Source organism: Phyllobates terribilis, unplaced genomic scaffold, assembly GCF_046119375.1.
Source record: "Phyllobates terribilis strain yellow unplaced genomic scaffold, ASM4611937v1 Scaffold_5__5_contigs__length_657084704, whole genome shotgun sequence".
Classification (NCBI taxonomy): Eukaryota; Metazoa; Chordata; class Amphibia; order Anura; family Dendrobatidae; genus Phyllobates; species Phyllobates terribilis.
Window position 1 is genome coordinate 38491899 of NW_027362765.1, and position 16862 is coordinate 38508760.

The following is a 16862-nucleotide window of genomic DNA, read 5'->3' on the forward strand; positions in this document are numbered from 1 at the left end:
AATTAATGTAAAGGGTGCCAATACCAGTGACACAGCAAGCTTTAGGTTTTTCTATTTTTCCCTTCCATTGTTTTCTATTTTCAATTATTGTTTATCATTTGCTCTTTTGTATTTAACATTAGTCTCTATATAAAAAAACTGTTTCACTTGATTCATTTTTTTTCAGGAGATATTCCACACTATGTACTTAAACTTCATGGTTGACAATAACGATGAGCAGGACTGTACAGTATGGGCCCCATATATAAAAAAAATAAAAATAAAACATTCACCTCTCCTCGCTGGCGGCAGGTCAGGACTTCTCAGTGTCTTCCCGCACTCAGCACTGTCAGAGCAGAGGGAGCACTGTAGTGACGTCAGCAAGCCCTCTGCCCTGACACGTCACAGAGTCAGGAGACGCTAAACATGCCGGAGATGTGGAGGATCGAGGAGAGGCAAGTATGGAAAATGCCGGGGCCCTGAGCAAGCGAAGGGGCCCACTCGTGGGCACTGGCACCGGGCTCTCCCGACTCACAGCGTACCAGGGACCCCGATGGCGAGTGGGCCCCCCACTTCCTCAGGGTACCGGCACTTGCCAGGAGGCTGACGCCAGCCATGAGGCCAAGAGAACAGCTGTGCCGTGACGGGACGCAGGACTGAGCCCTCAAATCAGGACAATCCCACCGAATACAGGACGGTTGGGAGCTAAGTGTATCAAATGAGAGGAAAAGAAAAACTCTGTAATTCTTAGAAAGTGGCAACAGAAAAGCATCAAAACAGTCTCAGCGCTGAAGGGATTAATGCGGCCTGCACCCAGTAATGGGGGATCTCCACATACCTCCACCTGCAGAGCCGCCACCACATATATGGCTGTTCTGTGCGCACAGGACCTGTGATGAGGTCACAGGAGGGGAGGAGTCAGGGGTCACATGATCAGGGGCCTCAGTGGATGCAGGACTCTGCTGTGCTGGTTGTCATGGTGCTGGATGAGGTGAAGGTTATGTGTGGGGTCAGGAGGGGTTTACAGTGTGGATGTAGCAGAGCCGCGTGTGTACGAAGCAGAGCCTCGCGTGTACTAGGGGTACGGAGCGGAGCCGCGCGTGTACGAGGCGTAAGGAGCGGAGCCGCGCGTGTACGAGGTGTACAGAGCGGAGCCGCATGTGTACGAGGTGTACGGAGCAGAGCCGCGTGTGTACGAGGTGTACGGAGCAGAGCCGTGTGTGTACGAGGTGTACGGAGCGGAGCCGTGTGTGTACGAGGTGTACGGAGCAGAGCCGCGCGTGTACGAGGTGTACGGAGCGGAGCCGCCTGTGTACGAGGCGTAGGGAGCGGAGCCGCACGTGTACGAGGTGTACGGAGTGGAGCAGCGCGTGTACGAGGTGTACGGAGCGGAGCCGCGCGTGTACGAGGTGTACGGAGCGGAGCAGCGCGTTTACGAGGTGTACGGAGCGGAGCCGCGTGTGTACGGAGCGGAGCCGCTTGTGTACGAGGTGTACGTTGCGGAGCCGCGCGTGTACGAGGTGTACGGATGGAGCCGCGCGTGTACGAGGTGTACGGAGCGGAGCCGCGCGTGTACGAGGTGTACGGAGCGGAGCCGTGTGTGTACGACGTGTACGGAGCGGAGCCGTGTGTGTACGACGTGTACAGAGCGGAGCCGTGTGTGTATGATGTGTATGGAGCGGAGCCGCGTGTGTATGACGTGTACGGAGCGGAGCCGCGTGTGTACGGAGCGGAGCCGCGTGTGTACGAGGTGTACGTTGCGGAGCCGCGTGTGTACGAGGTGTACGTAGCGGAGCCGTGTGTGTACGAGGTGTACGGATGGAGCCGCCCGTGTACGAGGTGTACGGATGGAGCCGCGCGTGTACGAGGTGTACGGAGCGGAGCCGCGCGTGTACGAGGTGTACGGAGCGGAGCCGTGTGTGTACGACGTGTACGGAGCGGAGCCGTGTGTGTACGACGTGTACAGAGCGGAGCCGTGTGTGTATGATGTGTATGGAGCGGAGCCGCGTGTGTATGACGTGTACGGAGCGGAGCCGCGTGTGTACGAGGTGTACGTTGCGGAGCCGCGTGTGTACGAGGTGTACGTAGCGGAGCCGCGCGTGTACGAGGTGTACGGATGGAGCCGCGCGTGTACGAGGTGTACGGAGCGGAGCCGCGCGTGTACGACGTGTACAGAGCGGAGCCGTGTGTGTACGACGTGTACAGAGCGGAGCCGTGTGTGTATGATGTGTATGGAGCGGAGCCGCGTGTGTATGACGTGTACGGAGCGGAGCCGCGTGTGTATGACGTGTACGGAGCGGAGCCGCGTGTGTATGACGTGTACGGAGTGGAGCCGCGTGTGTATGACGTGTACGGAGCGGAGCCGTGTCGGTACGACGTGTACGGAGCGGAGCTGCATGTGTACGACGTGTACGGAGCGGAGCCGTGTCAGTACGACCTGTACGGAGCGGAGCCGAATGTGTACAACGTGTACGGAGCGGAGCCGTGTGTGTACGACGTGTACGGAGCGGAGCCGTGTGTGTACGACGTGTACGGAGCGGAGCCGTGTGTGTATGACGTGTACGGAGCGGAGCCGCGTGTGTATGACGTGTAAGGAGTGGAGCCGCGTGTGTATGACGTGTACGGAGTGGAGCCGCGTGTGTATGACGTGTACGGAGTGGAGCCGCGTGTGTATGACGTGTACGAAGTGGAGCCGTGTGTGTATGACGTGTACGGAGTGGAGCCGCGTGTGTATGACGTGTACGGAGCGGAGCCGTGTTGGTACGACGTGTACGGAGCGGAGCTGCATGTGTACGACGTGTACGGAGCGGAGCCGTGTCAGTACGACCTGTACGGAGCGGAGCCGAATGTGTACAACGTGTACGGAGCGGAGCCGTGTGTGTACGACGTGTACGGAGCGGAGCCGTGTGTGTATGACGTGTACGAAGCGGAGCCGCATGTGTATGACGTGTAAGGAGTGGAGCCGCGTGTGTATGACGTGTACGGAGTGGAGCCGCGTGTGTATGACGTGTACGGAGTGGAGCCGCGTGTGTATGACGTGTACGAAGTGGAGCCGTGTGTGTATGACGTGTACGGAGTCGAGCCGTGTGTGTATGACGTGTACGGAGTGGAGCCGTGTGTGTATGACATGTACGGAGTGGAGCCGTGTGTGTATGACGTGTACGGAGTCGAGGCGTGTGTGTATGACGTGTACGGAGTCGAGCCGTGTGTGTATGACATGTATGTAGCCGGGTGTGTAAGACAGTGTTTCCCAAACTCCAGTCCTCATGGCCCCCCACAGGTCATGTTTTCAGGATTTCTATAGTGCTGCACAGCTAAGAGAATTACTGATGCCTTGATGATACTTCCACCACCTGGCCAATGCTAAGAAAATCCTGAAAACATGAGCTGATGGGGTCCATGAGGACTGGAGTTTGGGAAACACTGGTGTAAGAGGTGTGCGGAGCAGAGCCGTGTGTGTATAAGTATGTGGTGTGGAGTGGAGCTGCGTGTACGACGTTTGTATAGACCACACAAATGAGATAATCATTACCAGTTGCCGGACGACTACTATATGGCGGCATTGCATTTTTAACCCGTTCACTAACTTTGACGTAAGTTTACGTCATGGTGGCACAGGAGCTTTGCTCGTGCGATCACCGCTAGGAGTTCGGCGTAAGTAATTGCCAATCTCCGGCTGTTACAGCCTGGAGCGGTGCATGCACCACTTCAACTGTTTAACCCATGAATTGCCACAATCCATAGTGATCGCAGCATTTAGGAGGCTGAGAGAGAGAGGGGGGCTCCTTCTCCCTTCAGATCAGCACCCTTGCGACATCATGGCGAGGGTCCGATCGTTGCTATGGCAAACCGAGGTCGTCATGACATTCTCCAGGTCTGCCAGCTATGGTAGCCTGTTTAGACCATACCAGCAGCATGGTTTAAGTGGCTTATGTCAGTGTCACATTAACAGGTATGATCCTGTAGCTGTTTTGCTCTGATCCAAAGTCAGATTGCCTGTTCACCAGAGGTCGAATTAGGAGATTAGGCCTCCAAATAACGAGCGCTCGGAGAAAAGAATGTACACTTGTGAGAACAATTCTGTTTATTCTTCTGTGAATGCTTCTTCTTATACCATTTACAGACAATGTAATTCTCATTTAGGAATCTCTACCTGCCGCTCCATGTTACCCAGGACATGATGACTTTTATTTATCACTAGCTGTACCCAGCCATGCGTTGCTGTGGCTCAGTCTGGTTAAATGGAAAGAAAGAAAAGAGAAAGCGCAACGTTTCTAAAATATGTAATTTCACAATGCTTGTGGGTATACAATATTTTTTGCTGTTCCATTGTCTCTGTAGATATAGAGATTGTCTGGTTTGCTGACTCTAGAACACGCAACATATAATTGTCCATGTGAGAAGCAATCCGTGTCTAGATTTAAACCGCACAATTCTAAACATTGGCCCTGAGCTTTGTTGATGGTGATTGCAATCGCCAATCGAATTGGGAATTGCAATCTCTTAAATTGAAATGGCATATCCGTTGGAATCATAGGAATGCGAGGAATGAGGACATCTTCACCTTTGAAAGGTCCTGTCAAGATTGTTGCTTCAATGAAGTTGCTCATTAATTGTCTTACTGCAAGCCGCGTGCTGTTGCAAAGCTTTGGCTGGTTGATATTTCGCAACAGGATAATTGGCACGCTGATTTTCAATTACAGTACGTGCGGTGGCATCTCTGGCAGATCGAATGAATTAAAAAATTCTGTTGGATAATTAACCACTTCATCTGCTTCCACAACAGTGTCGACAGACTTGTATGTGATTGCCTCGCTTTGAATGTTAGACTGAATAATATTAAGTTCGTAGACGTCTTTGAATAGCTCTTTCACTCAACCAACCGTGATTCTTAAAATTGGTTTGAATATTGGGAAATATTTTTTCAACCAATTGTTCTTTTGACATCACTACATTGCAGAAGTTATGAGGCAATGAAATTTGTCCTGAGGTCAGATCAACCGGCACCTTTCCTTTCCCAATTTCCAGCAATTGACATGAGAATTTTTCAGTTGATCGATCGTTTTGCAGCTGGACATGCATATTTGTAGTTAATTTTAATGTCTTTACGTGTAGAGTATTTTAGGCAATAATTTATTTTGTCCGCAGGTGTTGATCGAGGAATTACAGGTAATGTTTGCCTGAAATCTCCTGCAAGCAATATAAATACGTTCCCAAATGGTCTGATGTTTCCACGTAAATATTGCAATGATCGATCAAGAGCCTCGAGCGATTTTTTTTGTGCGCCGTTGTGCATTCATCCCAAACAATAAGTTTGCATTTCTGTAATACTTTTCCCATGCCGGATGCTTTGGAAATGTTGCACGTGGGAGTTTCAACGAATTGCATGTTCAATGGCATTTTCAAAGCGAAATGAGCAGTTCTTCCACCTGGTAGCAATGTCGCAGCTATTGCGGACGACGCAAGAGCTAACGCTATGTCATTTTGGGATCGAATTGCTGCCAGAATCAATCTAATTAGGAACGTTTTACCAGTTCCTCCTGGCGTATCTAAGAAAAAGATTTCTACATTGAACGAAGCAGCAGCAGATCGATTCGGTGATGGCATTGATTGAGGACTTTGTTTGCGATTTCTAAGCACAAATCTTCAATGATTATCAACGTTTCGTTGTAGATTTCTGCTGTAAAATCCACTTTCATAATTGAATTTTCCTTGCGTATTTGACGGAAAATATCTTCAATCATGTGTGATTAATATTTCTCCCATAACTCTGTTAGATGAAGGAGAGCAGGCGGTTAGTGTGATTGCAAACAATGCTCGAATTTGATTTGGATGTGACGTGTTGCGTGCGTCATTAATGTATATATCCCAGTGTCGGTCATTCTCCAATAAATTCAGAACTTGACATGCACTGCTGAAAGTGGCATGTGTAACACCGTTGACAATCCTCAATTGCTGGAAAGACGTTGGACCGGCTACATTTACCAACATCATGCGAAGAAAGAAGCATTCATCTTGATTGGGATGCACGGTGTACAGTCTACCTATCGTAGTTTATTTGAATATGCCAGGTTGTCTGTCGACTCACTTTCCTCGTTTGCGTCGTTCAAATGATTTTGTACTCGCATTCCATGTGTAACCCGTAGGCACGTCCGAATACAGTAGTGTTTTTGAAAACATGTAATTTTGACATAACGTGAAGAAAGCAGTTAACGTTGTAGCCGGTGGATTCAGGGCTATTTGTTGCACATTTTCAGCTGTGAAATATACGCGTTGTCCATTTTCTAGATGTACTGCTAAGTGAACGACAGCTGGACTTCGTTCATGTATGAGAAATGAAAGAATTCGCCATACAGCTTAATTGCTGCTTATGTATTTTCCAGCCTGATACTGTGCAATTTCATCGATATGTATGACCACATTCCTATCACTTCTTTCTGGTTGCACGCCAAAAACTGTCATGTTGCCATGCCATACCTCCCTCCATACAGCATAATGGGCACAAAAAGTCCTCCATACAGTATAATGGGCCCCACACAGTGCTCCATACTATATAATGGCCACGCATGGTGCTCCATACTGTATAATGTGCCTGCATAGTGTTCCATACTGTATAATGGCCCCGCATAGTGCTCCATACTGTATAATGGTCCTGCATAGTGCTCCATACTGTATAATGGTCCCGCATAGTGCTCCATACTGTATGATAGCCCCGCATAGTCATTCATACTGTATAATGGCCCCACATGAGTTCCATACAGTATAATGGCCCCACATAGTGCTCCATATAGTATAATGGCCCCACATGATGCTCCATACAGTATAATGGCCTCATATGATGCTCCATACAGTATAATGGCCCCACATGATGCTCCATACTGTATAATGGCCCCACATGATGCTCCATACTGTATAATGGCCCCACATGATGCTCCATACGGTATAATGAACCTTCATGATACTCCATACTGTATAATGGCCCCACATCATGCTCCATATTGTATAATGGCCCAAGATTAAAAAAATAAATAAATACTCACTTCTCCCGTTCCAACGCTGATCTGGTCTCTTCATATATTGCAGTCCTACCTTGTGGTCAGGCACGCCATCCCCTCACCCTCCTCAGCATGGCCACTCTCCTCTACACATGTGCCCTCTCATCAGGCTGCACGCCCTCCCATCATACTATATAGGGGCTGTGGGGGGACTGTCATATAGTATTGGGGCTATGGGGATCTTCATAGTATATGGGGGATCTATCATACTGTGTGTAGTGGCTGTGGGGGGGATCATCTTACTGTTTAAGGTGGTTGTGGTGGACATCAGACTGTGTGGGGTGTGTTACGGTTCCGGGTGGTGGAACCTCTGTGCCGCGGTGCAAGGAGGGACCCAGAGGGGCGTGACTAAGTATCTACCCGAACCGACCCTGGTCGGACGGCGGCTAACGACTCCGTGACCAGGGAGGATCCGGGCAGAGGGACCAGGTGCTACTCTGGGGACGACCTTGTAAGAGAGCAGGTGGCTCCCACGGGTCAGATGGCTGGGACTGACCGGTATGACGGATGGTCACAGCAAGCAGGCAGAAGTCTCCGGTTAGCTGACAGGTGGTCACGGTACGTGACAGCAGAGCAAGTAGTAGTCTCTAGGTTTACCAGGCAGGTGGTCACAGCAAGTGACGGCGGAGCCTCCAGGTAGGCAAGCAGGTAACAGATGGGTGCTCCCAGGTGAGTGGGCTGACGGACACAGCAGGTAACAGGCGGGTGCTCCCAGGTGAGCTGGCTGACAGGCCAGGCAGGTAACAGGTGAGCGCTCCCAGGTGAGCGGACTGACGGGCACAGCAGGTAACAGGCGGGTGCTCCCAGGTGAGCGGGCTGTCAGACAAGGCAGGTGACAGGTGAGCGCTCCAGGTGTGCGGGCTGGCAGGCTAGGCAGGTAACGGGCAGATAACAGGCTGGCAGGTAGGACGAGGAGTCAGGCTAGCAGCGGAACCTGAGGGCTGAAGCAGAGATAAGTAACTGTGCAACAACTTTGCTCGGGCACCTCCATTTTGGAGGAGGTGCCTTAAATATGGGAGGTCCTCCGGCTATTGGCCGGGGACTCCTTAGGGCGGCGCGCGCGGCCCCTTTAAGAGAGAGGGAGCGCGCATGCGCGCGCCCTAAGCACAGTGCCCGGGAAAGAACGTACGCTGGCCACTGCAGGAAGAGGAGCGCAGGAGGACGCCACGCGGGGAGGTGAGAGGGACGGCGTCTCTGCCTGGCAGGAGGCAGAGACGCCGATGCTACAGTATCCCCCCCCCTTTACGCCCCTTCTTTTTTTAGGCTGGCAAGAAATTTTCCAAGGAGAAGCGGGGCGTGGATGTTCTCCCTGGGTTCCCAAGTTCTCTCCTCTGGGCCAAACCCCTTCCAATCCACCAGAAAAAAGGTTCTCCCTCTTACCCTCTTGGTGGCCAGAATATTCTCTACCTCAAAAACGTCCTCAGCAGCAACCGGAGCAGGAGGAGTACCTGAATTATTGGAGAAAGAGTTAAAGACAGCAGGTTTGAGGAGAGATACGTGGAAGGAGTTGGGAATGCGTAGGGTGGATGGAAGCTTCAACTTGTAGGCCACTGGATTGATCTGTTTAAGGACCTCAAATGGACCGATGAACCGAGGGCCCAGCTTGTAGGAGGGTATTTTGAGCCGCACATGTTTGGAGGAGAGCCAAACCTTGTCTCCCGGACGGAATTGAGGCGGATCCAGACGTCTTTTGTCAGCAAATCTCTTCATCCGCTCGGAAGACTGAAGAAGTGCGGACCTAGTATTCTCCCAAATAGTGGAAAAATCACTGACCAGGGACTCCGCAGCAGGGTTGTCCACAGAAGCGGAGACAGGAAACGGAATCCGGGGGTGTTGGCCATAGACAATAAAGAACGGGGATTTGGAAGTGGATTCGCTCTCATGATTGTTATAAGAGAATTCGGCCCATGGTAGGAGGTCCACCCAATCAGTATGATGGGCATTGACAAAGTGCCGGAGGTAGCTGGTAAGGATCTGGTTTATCCGCTCTACTTGACCATTGGACTGAGGGTGGTAAGCGGAGGAGAAATCCAGGGTGACATCCAGCAACTTACAGGTAGCTCTCCAAAAGCGTGAGGTGAACTGAACCCCTCGATCTGACACGATGTGGAGGGGTAGGCCATGGAGACGAAAGATATGGTGAAAGAAGTCCTTAGCTAGCTCAGATGCAGACGGGAGGCCAGGCAGAGGAATGAAGTGGGATATTTTAGAAAAGCGGTCCGCGACCACCCAAATGACTGTACAACCGGCAGAAACAGGGAGATCGGTAATAAAGTCCATAGCAATGTGTTGCCACGGGGCAGCAGGTACGGGAAGAGGCAGGAGATGACCGGCTGGTAAATGTCTGGGAACTTTGTTGCGGGCACAAGATGAACAGGCTGAGATGAAATCTACCACATCCTTACGCAGGGTAGGCCACCAGTAATGCCGGGTAATGAGCTGGAAGGTCTTCTTTTGGCCAGCATGGCCAGCTAGTTTAGAAGAATGGCCCCAGCGAAGAACCTTCTCACGGTCTGGCACCGCTACAAACGTCTTATCGGGTGGAAGACGAGTTACATCCAAGGGGGCCACATTCATCACCTTGGAGAGATCGATGATGTGCACAGGCTCCTCCTCTAGATCGGAGGACATGAAGGATCGGGACAAGGCATCGGCTTTGACATTCTTGTCCGCCGGGCGGAAATTTAGGATGAAGTCGAAGCGGGCAAAGAACAAACACCACCGGGCCTGACGCGGATTGAGTCTTTGGGCATTCTGGAGATATGCCAGATTTTTGTGATCCGTATAGATGATCACCGGGTATAGAGCCCCCTCAAGCAGGTAGCGCCACTCCTCCAGCGCCAATTTGACGGCTAGCAATTCTCGGTCTCCTATGGAGTAGTTGCGCTCAGATGAGGAGAAAATTTTGGAGAAGAAGCCGCAGGTTACCATTCTCCCGGAAGAAGATTTTTGGGTGAGCACCGCACCGGCTCCGGAGGAGGAAGCATCAACCTCCAGGTAGAATTGTTTATTGCAGTCCGGACAGTGCAGTACTGGGGCAGAGGAGAAGGCTAGTTTTAAGGAAAGGAAGGTCTCCTCGGCTTCGGGTGACCATACCTTGGGATTTGCCCCCTTACGGGTGAGCGCAGATATGGGAGCCGTCCGGGACGAGCAGTGTGGAATGAAGAGACGATAATTATTGGCGAAGCCCAGGTATCGCTGAATCGCCTTCAACCCCACCGGACAGGGCCACTTTAGGACAGCAGAGAGTTTCTCGGGATCCATTTGCAAGCCTGTCTGGGAGATAACATAGCCCAGGAATGGAAGAGAGGTCTGTTTGAAGAGGCACTTCTCGTATTTAGCATAGAGGTGGTTCTGCCTGAGCCTAAGCAGGACCTGACGAACATCCCTCCGGAGGTGCCTTAAATATGGGAGGTCCTCTGGCTATTGGCCAGGGACTCCTTAGGGCGGCGCGCGCGGCCCCTTTAAGAGAGAGGGAGCGCGTGCCCTAAGCACAGTGCCCGGGAAAGAACGCGCGCTGGCCGCTGCAGGAAGAGGAGCGCAGGAGGACGCCGCACGGGGAGCGGGGAGGTGAGAGGGACAGCGTCTCTGCCTGGCAGGAGGCAGAGACGCCGATGCTACAGGGTGGCTGTGGTGGACATTGTACTATGTGGAGGAGGTCTATAGGGTACATTATACTATGTTGGCGGGGTTGGTGACCATCATACTGTATGGGATGGTTATGGGGACATCAAACTGTATGGGGGTTGTGGGGTCCTCCTACTGTACGGAGGCTTTGGTGAACATCATACTGTGTGGGGGTCTGTAGTGCCTCTCATACTGTATATTGGGGCTGTGGTGGATGCCATAATGTATGGGAGGCTGTGGTGACAATCTTACTGTGCAGGGTGCTGTGGGACATCATACTTTGTGTAAGGCTTGTGGGGCAATCATGCTGTGAGGGTGCATTATACTCTGCGGGGTTCATGAAAGGGGTATCATAGTGAATGACACCACTTAGGGGATTCAGTAGGAGCAAAATAACTGTCTAAGTGCTGCAATACATTTCTTTCTCCGTTTCTTAAAATGTTTGGAGATTTGCTCTTCTTTGACTGTGACATATAGGATTTTTTCTATGGGGCGCCTGTTAATTCTATGCACGCCCCTGCTCAGGAGCATTATTACAATAAAAAGGCACTGAGGGTCATTATTATAAGGAGGCACAATGGGGGGATTGTTATCATTTTAGGGGAAGCTAGGAGTCATTATTATTAATATAAGAAAGCACAGGGGACATTTTTATTATAAGGTGGTAGAGGGTCGTTATAAGAAGTCAAGGGGGAGCATTATTAAAGGAGGCACAGTGGAATTCTTATAAGGTGTCACAAGTTGTGTTTTTTGTAGAGGTGGTAGAAAGTGAGGAGGATCCTGGTAAATCAGTAAAGTGAAGATGTCTGTATGTTACATTTTGTATGGACGAGTAATGGATGGAAGTAGAGGTCAGGTTGGTCTGGACCGAATGCAAAAGTAAAGGGAAAATGAATGACAACAACCAGCGTTTTTTGTCACTTGTGAGAACCTGCACAATGCACAATATACCACTGCAGAGCATTGGTGTAAATCTGATATTACCATTATATAGTCACTGTATGGTGGTAATAAAATGGTGGTAGTCTTAGTACAGTGTTTTTGGTTAAAGTAGTTGTCCAAGCTTGAAGTTAAAGCGCACCTGTCAGCAGGATTGTGTTCAGTAAAGTACATACACTTTCAGGTGGGCGCAGTTACACTGATTACACTGTGCCATCCGGGACCTGCCTCCTATTTTACATACTGCATATAGTATTGTGGGCTTTTAAAAAAAAATTTCACCCATGAAAATGGCGCTCGCGCATGCGCAGCAAGCAATAGATGATACTGCGTATGCGCGAGAGTGGGTGCCATTTTGATGGGTGAAATTTTTTTTTAGAAACCCACAATACTATATGCAGTATGTAAAATAGGAGGCAGGTCATGGATGGCACAGTGACCTGTCAGAAGACATACAGTTGAATATGAGAGCAGAGCACCATATAAAGCCCCGCCCACAGGCCCACCCTGAAGCACGAGCATATCATTATCTCCAAACTGAAAGTAAAGATTACACAAGAACCACAGGACAGATTTCATCAACCAAGATATCATTTTAATCAGTGTAATGGTGCCCACCTGACAGTGTATGTAGTTTACTGGGCACAATCCTGCTGACAGGTGCGCTTTAAAGTCTGCAGTGACTCTATGTGACTGCGGACTTCTGAATCCTCACAGAGCTCGGGTGCTGTGAGGATTCTCCGGTGCAGGCCATGGGAGTATTATTATAAGTCTTTGATAGCATTGGTCTTTTCCTATAGGCCAAATAAACTTTTGGGGTCCCCTAGGCTCCAGAGTCCAGGTGTGATTGCAACCCTCGCACCTACTGTAGTTATGCCCCTGATCATGCGACCGCAAGTATGCGATTTGCATACATGCGCTCACGTGCTAACTAGACGTGCATAGCCTCGCTCAATACAAGTGAAATTAGCAAAGCCGAGTACGATTAGTCGGAACGTGGCCGGAGGTGTGAAAATCGCAGTCACATGAATGCTGGCACCAGAGAATCCTCAAAGTGTGTGCTATGAGGATTCAGAAGTCTGAAGTTACAAGGACTTTAACCTCAACCCCTTTAACGATTAGTATAATGGTATTATCAATATTGTATATGCTGCTAATATTTGGTTAAGGTTTGTTTGCATTTGTCTTTAATATTGCAATATTAGTATTTTGATATTATAATTATTTAATCTTATATAGTATTATTATTGGTATTATTAGAAATATTGGTCCTTTACTAAAGCTTGACTTTCTCCAGGCACAGTAATATTAGTAATATATCCCCATCTGGTGCTCGGGGACGGGGACAGCATGGGCCTGTGTGATTTGAAATGCCAGGGCTGAATTTCAGCCTCAGTCCATCCCTGAATCTAACTTTAGATTTCCATTTCACATTCTGCATATAAGCTAAGCCAGAAAACTTCTAAATTAGATTTATCTGAAGATGTAAATCTTAGTCTACTTTGCTTAGAAAAAGAAGTAATAACATCCATTTTTCTTACCTTGAAATGACTCAGTTTGTAGCTTTTTTATAACTTTCCTGTCTGCGCTCTGGTCATCAGAACGTCTGAGGTTATGTGCACACGTAGCGTTTTTGATGCGTTTTCGCTGAGTTTTTCCCGCTGCGGAAACGCTGCGAGAACAATGCTAATCCGGATGTGCTGTGCACATGATGCGAAAATTTCCGCCCTGGATTCGCATTATGTTAAAAAATGCAGCATTACCATTTCTAGCGTGATCCCACAGCGAATTTGCACCTATTGAGGTCCATTGAAACGCATCAAATCAGCAAGTATTAAAAATACTTGCGCATTTGCTGTGCATTTGCTGCATTCTTGTTTCACAAAAACGCAGCAAATACGAAGTGACCTCAGTGGGTGGGAATGGCATCCCATGAGCATCCCATAATCCAGGAAGTAGAAAATCCCATAGAAGCTAGCCTTTGCTGGTTACAATTTATAGGGGGACCCAACGTCATTTTTTTTTCTGGGGTCTCCCTGTAAAAAAGGCCAGAAAAGACTAAGCAAAGAGCTGCAGGCTGGTATTAATAGCCAGGGAAGGGGCCATGACTATTGGCTACTTCCCAGCATCAGCCCTCAACCGTCTGCTTTCCCTCTGCTGGGTATTAAAATTACACGGGAGCCGACGTAAAAAAAATTGTAAAATATTTAAATGAACAGGCATAGCGGTGCACGCAGGTTCATGTACTGTACAGCATATGTAGGTTCATTCCGTGAATACTCCTACATAGGCTGTCCGGTTTCACGCGTCCGCATATCTCCGGTACCGGAGATATCCGTGTCCGAGTGTGTGATACACGTATGGCAACCGTGTTCTGCAACAGGAGCACACGCATTCATGTTTCCTTCAATTGCAACCAGTCGTCCTGTCCCTGCAGCTGAAAAACACCCCCATAGCATGATGCTGCCACCACCATATATCACTGTTGGGATTGTATTGGGCAGGTGATGAGAAGTGTCTGGTTTTCTCCACACATACCACTTAGAATTATCAACAAAAAGTTCTATCTTCATCTCATCAGACCAAATAATCTTATTTCTCATAGTCTGGGAGTCATTCATGTGTTTTTGAGCAAACTATGCGGGCTTCCATATGTCTTGCACTGAGGAGAGGCTTCCGTCGGGCCACTCTGTCATAAAGGCCCCACTAGTGGAGGGCTGCACTGATAGTTGACTTTGTGGAACTTTCTCCCATCTCCCTACTGCATTTCTGGAGCTCAGCCACAGTGATCTTGGGGTTCTTCTTTACCTCTCTCACCAAGGATCTTCTCCCACGATTGCTCAGTTTGGCTGGACGGCCAGGTCTAGGATGACTTCTGGTGGTCCCAAACTTCTTCCATTAAAGGATTATGGAGGCCACTGTGCTCTTAGGAACCTTGCGTAATGCAGAAATTATTCTGTCTCTGAGCTCCTTGGGCAGTTCCTTTGAGCTCATGATTCTCATTTGGTCTGACATGCACTGTGAGCTGTGAGGTCTTATACAGACAGGTGTGTGCCTTTCCAAATCAAGTCCTATCAGTTTAATTAAACACAGCTGGACTCCAATGAAGGAGTAGAGCCATCTCAAGGAGGATCACAAGGAAATGGACAGCATGTGACCTAAATATGAGTGTCTGAGCAAAGGGTCTCAATACTTATGACCATGTGATATTTCAGTTTTTCTTTTTTAATAAATTAGCAAAAATGTCTACATTTCTGTTTTTTTTTCCAGTCAAGATGGGGTGCAGAGTGTACTTTAATGAGAAAAAAATGAAATTTTTAGAATTTACCAAATGGCTGCAATGAAACAAAGAGTGAAAAATTTAAAGGGGTCTGAATACTTTCCGTACCCACTGTATATATATACATGCATATGTATGTATAATATACACACATTTTTGGTTAGACATTGTTTTAATGACATTACGTTATACATTTTAGGAGGATCAATATGAAGAGATATGGGATCCTGCAAGTCCTAGCTAAAGGACAAACTGAGGTGGGATCAGTGCTGGAACTCTGTCTTCAAAGCATTTTATACTGAATTTGAGGAAGCTTCGAAAGCCGTGCAGGATGAAATTGGTAAAAAAATATATATATCTTTTTGGATGTCCAAAATGCAGTAAATAAACATTGGTTTTGTATTGCAGAAAAGGGCGTAAAAAACAGATGGCGGTCAGTAACAGACAGCTACGTGAGGGCCCAGTTGGGGAAAAACGGCAATTGGGGGGATGAAAATGGAAAGTGCCTTATGCGGATCTGCTGGGGTTCATTGCCACCAGCCGCAGTTTACGGAGGTAATTTTATAATAATTTTTCATTATTTTTTTTTAAATGTATATTTTTATTAACATGCATGTTTTTTTCTATTTCTCACAGTACGGAGGGAAATATTGCTGCTGCTAGTCCAGCTGAGGGTGAGGAAGAGAAGGTCAACATGGAGGTTGCAGCACGCCAGGAATCAGATGACATCTTCCTGACATCCTCTCCTGATCCTGACGCCGCTGCTGCTTCCACTTCAGCCACTGCTGCTTCCACTTCAGCCTCTGCTACTCCGTCTTCTGCCACTGCTGCTTCTGCCGCTGCTGTACAGATGCTGCTGTTGCGTCAGGGGCCACAGTGGGCACTGGCACTGCCGGTCCAGTGGCACAAAGAAGGGCCCTAACTAAAGGGAAATAAAAAAAACAAAAAGGCCAAGAGGGTGTGAGCGATGTTCATGCCTTGACTACTCACACCCTGAATCTAATTGACAGGACCAACAGGGAGGATGAATTCGACCATTTCGTGACAGCGGTTGCAGGTCAGCTTCGGGCAATTCCACGGCAATTAGATGGCGAGCACCTCTTTGCTCATGGCTCTGGAGAGCCCATTGCCTGTTTCCTCTGGGCAGACCATAATAAATGGTCTGTTCAATTTATTTCAACCAACTTGACCACCACCATCATCTGGAGTACCACATCGACATCCCCAAACAGCAGCCTATCGGCCGAAAGGTGGGGAGGCGGCCGGCTTCTATGTCAACCCGCCGCCCCCTGGATCTGCTGTGCATCGTGCTGGCCCCTCCCCAAATGTCAGTTATTCCCTGGACATGGTCCCCAGTTATGGGTATGACCCAGAATACCATCAATTTCATTAAAATGGTATTCCACCTGTCACCAGTTTTGGACCATAGAAACTATGGCCAGCACCTATAGGTCCTTATATCCACCATTTTGGAAAGCTGTAAAGACTGCATGAAAAAAACACCTTTTATTATAGTCACGTATACCAGGCTCCAGGCAGATGTGTCACAGTTCTTGATCCGGTGCCTCCTCTCTGCTTGTCATGTCCATCCTGCTTCATGTCGATGATGCTTCTCTGTGCTAAGGAGGGTCGAAAGAGCGCCAGCTTTAACCACCATACAAGAAGCATCATCCACATGTAGAAGGACAGCCTCTGCGGGTCTGGAGGAGTTGTCAGACCAAGACCGGCGACACTCATCAAACTGGATTATGGCGTAGATGATTTTAATAAAAGGGGTTTCGTTTTATATCCTACTGACAGAAAGTGCCTACAGATGCTGGCCGTACTTTATATGGATCAAAACTGTTGACAGGTTGCAAAATAGTTTTTTTTCCTGTTGGAAAAGTTTACTGTGTTTTATGACAATGTTTGTCATTTGTAGTTTTAATAATTTGCTTTATGTTTAATGACAATGTCATTAGTTTATTATGTTTTTTTGTATT

The 16862-nt window shown here is 48.6% G+C and overlaps 1 protein-coding gene and 1 long non-coding RNA gene across 3 annotated transcripts in view; one reads left to right on the top strand and one right to left on the bottom strand.

The window, feature by feature from the left end:
• Window positions 1-906, bottom strand: part of LOC141270632 (uncharacterized) — a 29982-nt gene extending 29076 nt beyond the window's left edge. Inside the window, exon 1 of the mRNA XM_073680707.1 lies at window positions 818-906. The gene's annotated coding sequence lies outside the window, so the exon portion shown is untranslated. The remainder of the gene's footprint in view (window positions 1-817) is intronic.
• Window positions 907-16500, top strand: LOC141270708 (uncharacterized). Of its 2 annotated transcripts, XR_012321731.1 has the most exons (4): window positions 907-970; window positions 15080-15220; window positions 15289-15435; window positions 15517-16500. It is a non-coding gene; the product is annotated as an uncharacterized lncRNA (long non-coding RNA). The 2 variants fall into 2 exon arrangements; XR_012321730.1 differs by having other exon boundaries at window positions 15080-15435.
• The last annotated feature ends 362 nt before the right edge of the window (window positions 16501-16862 follow it).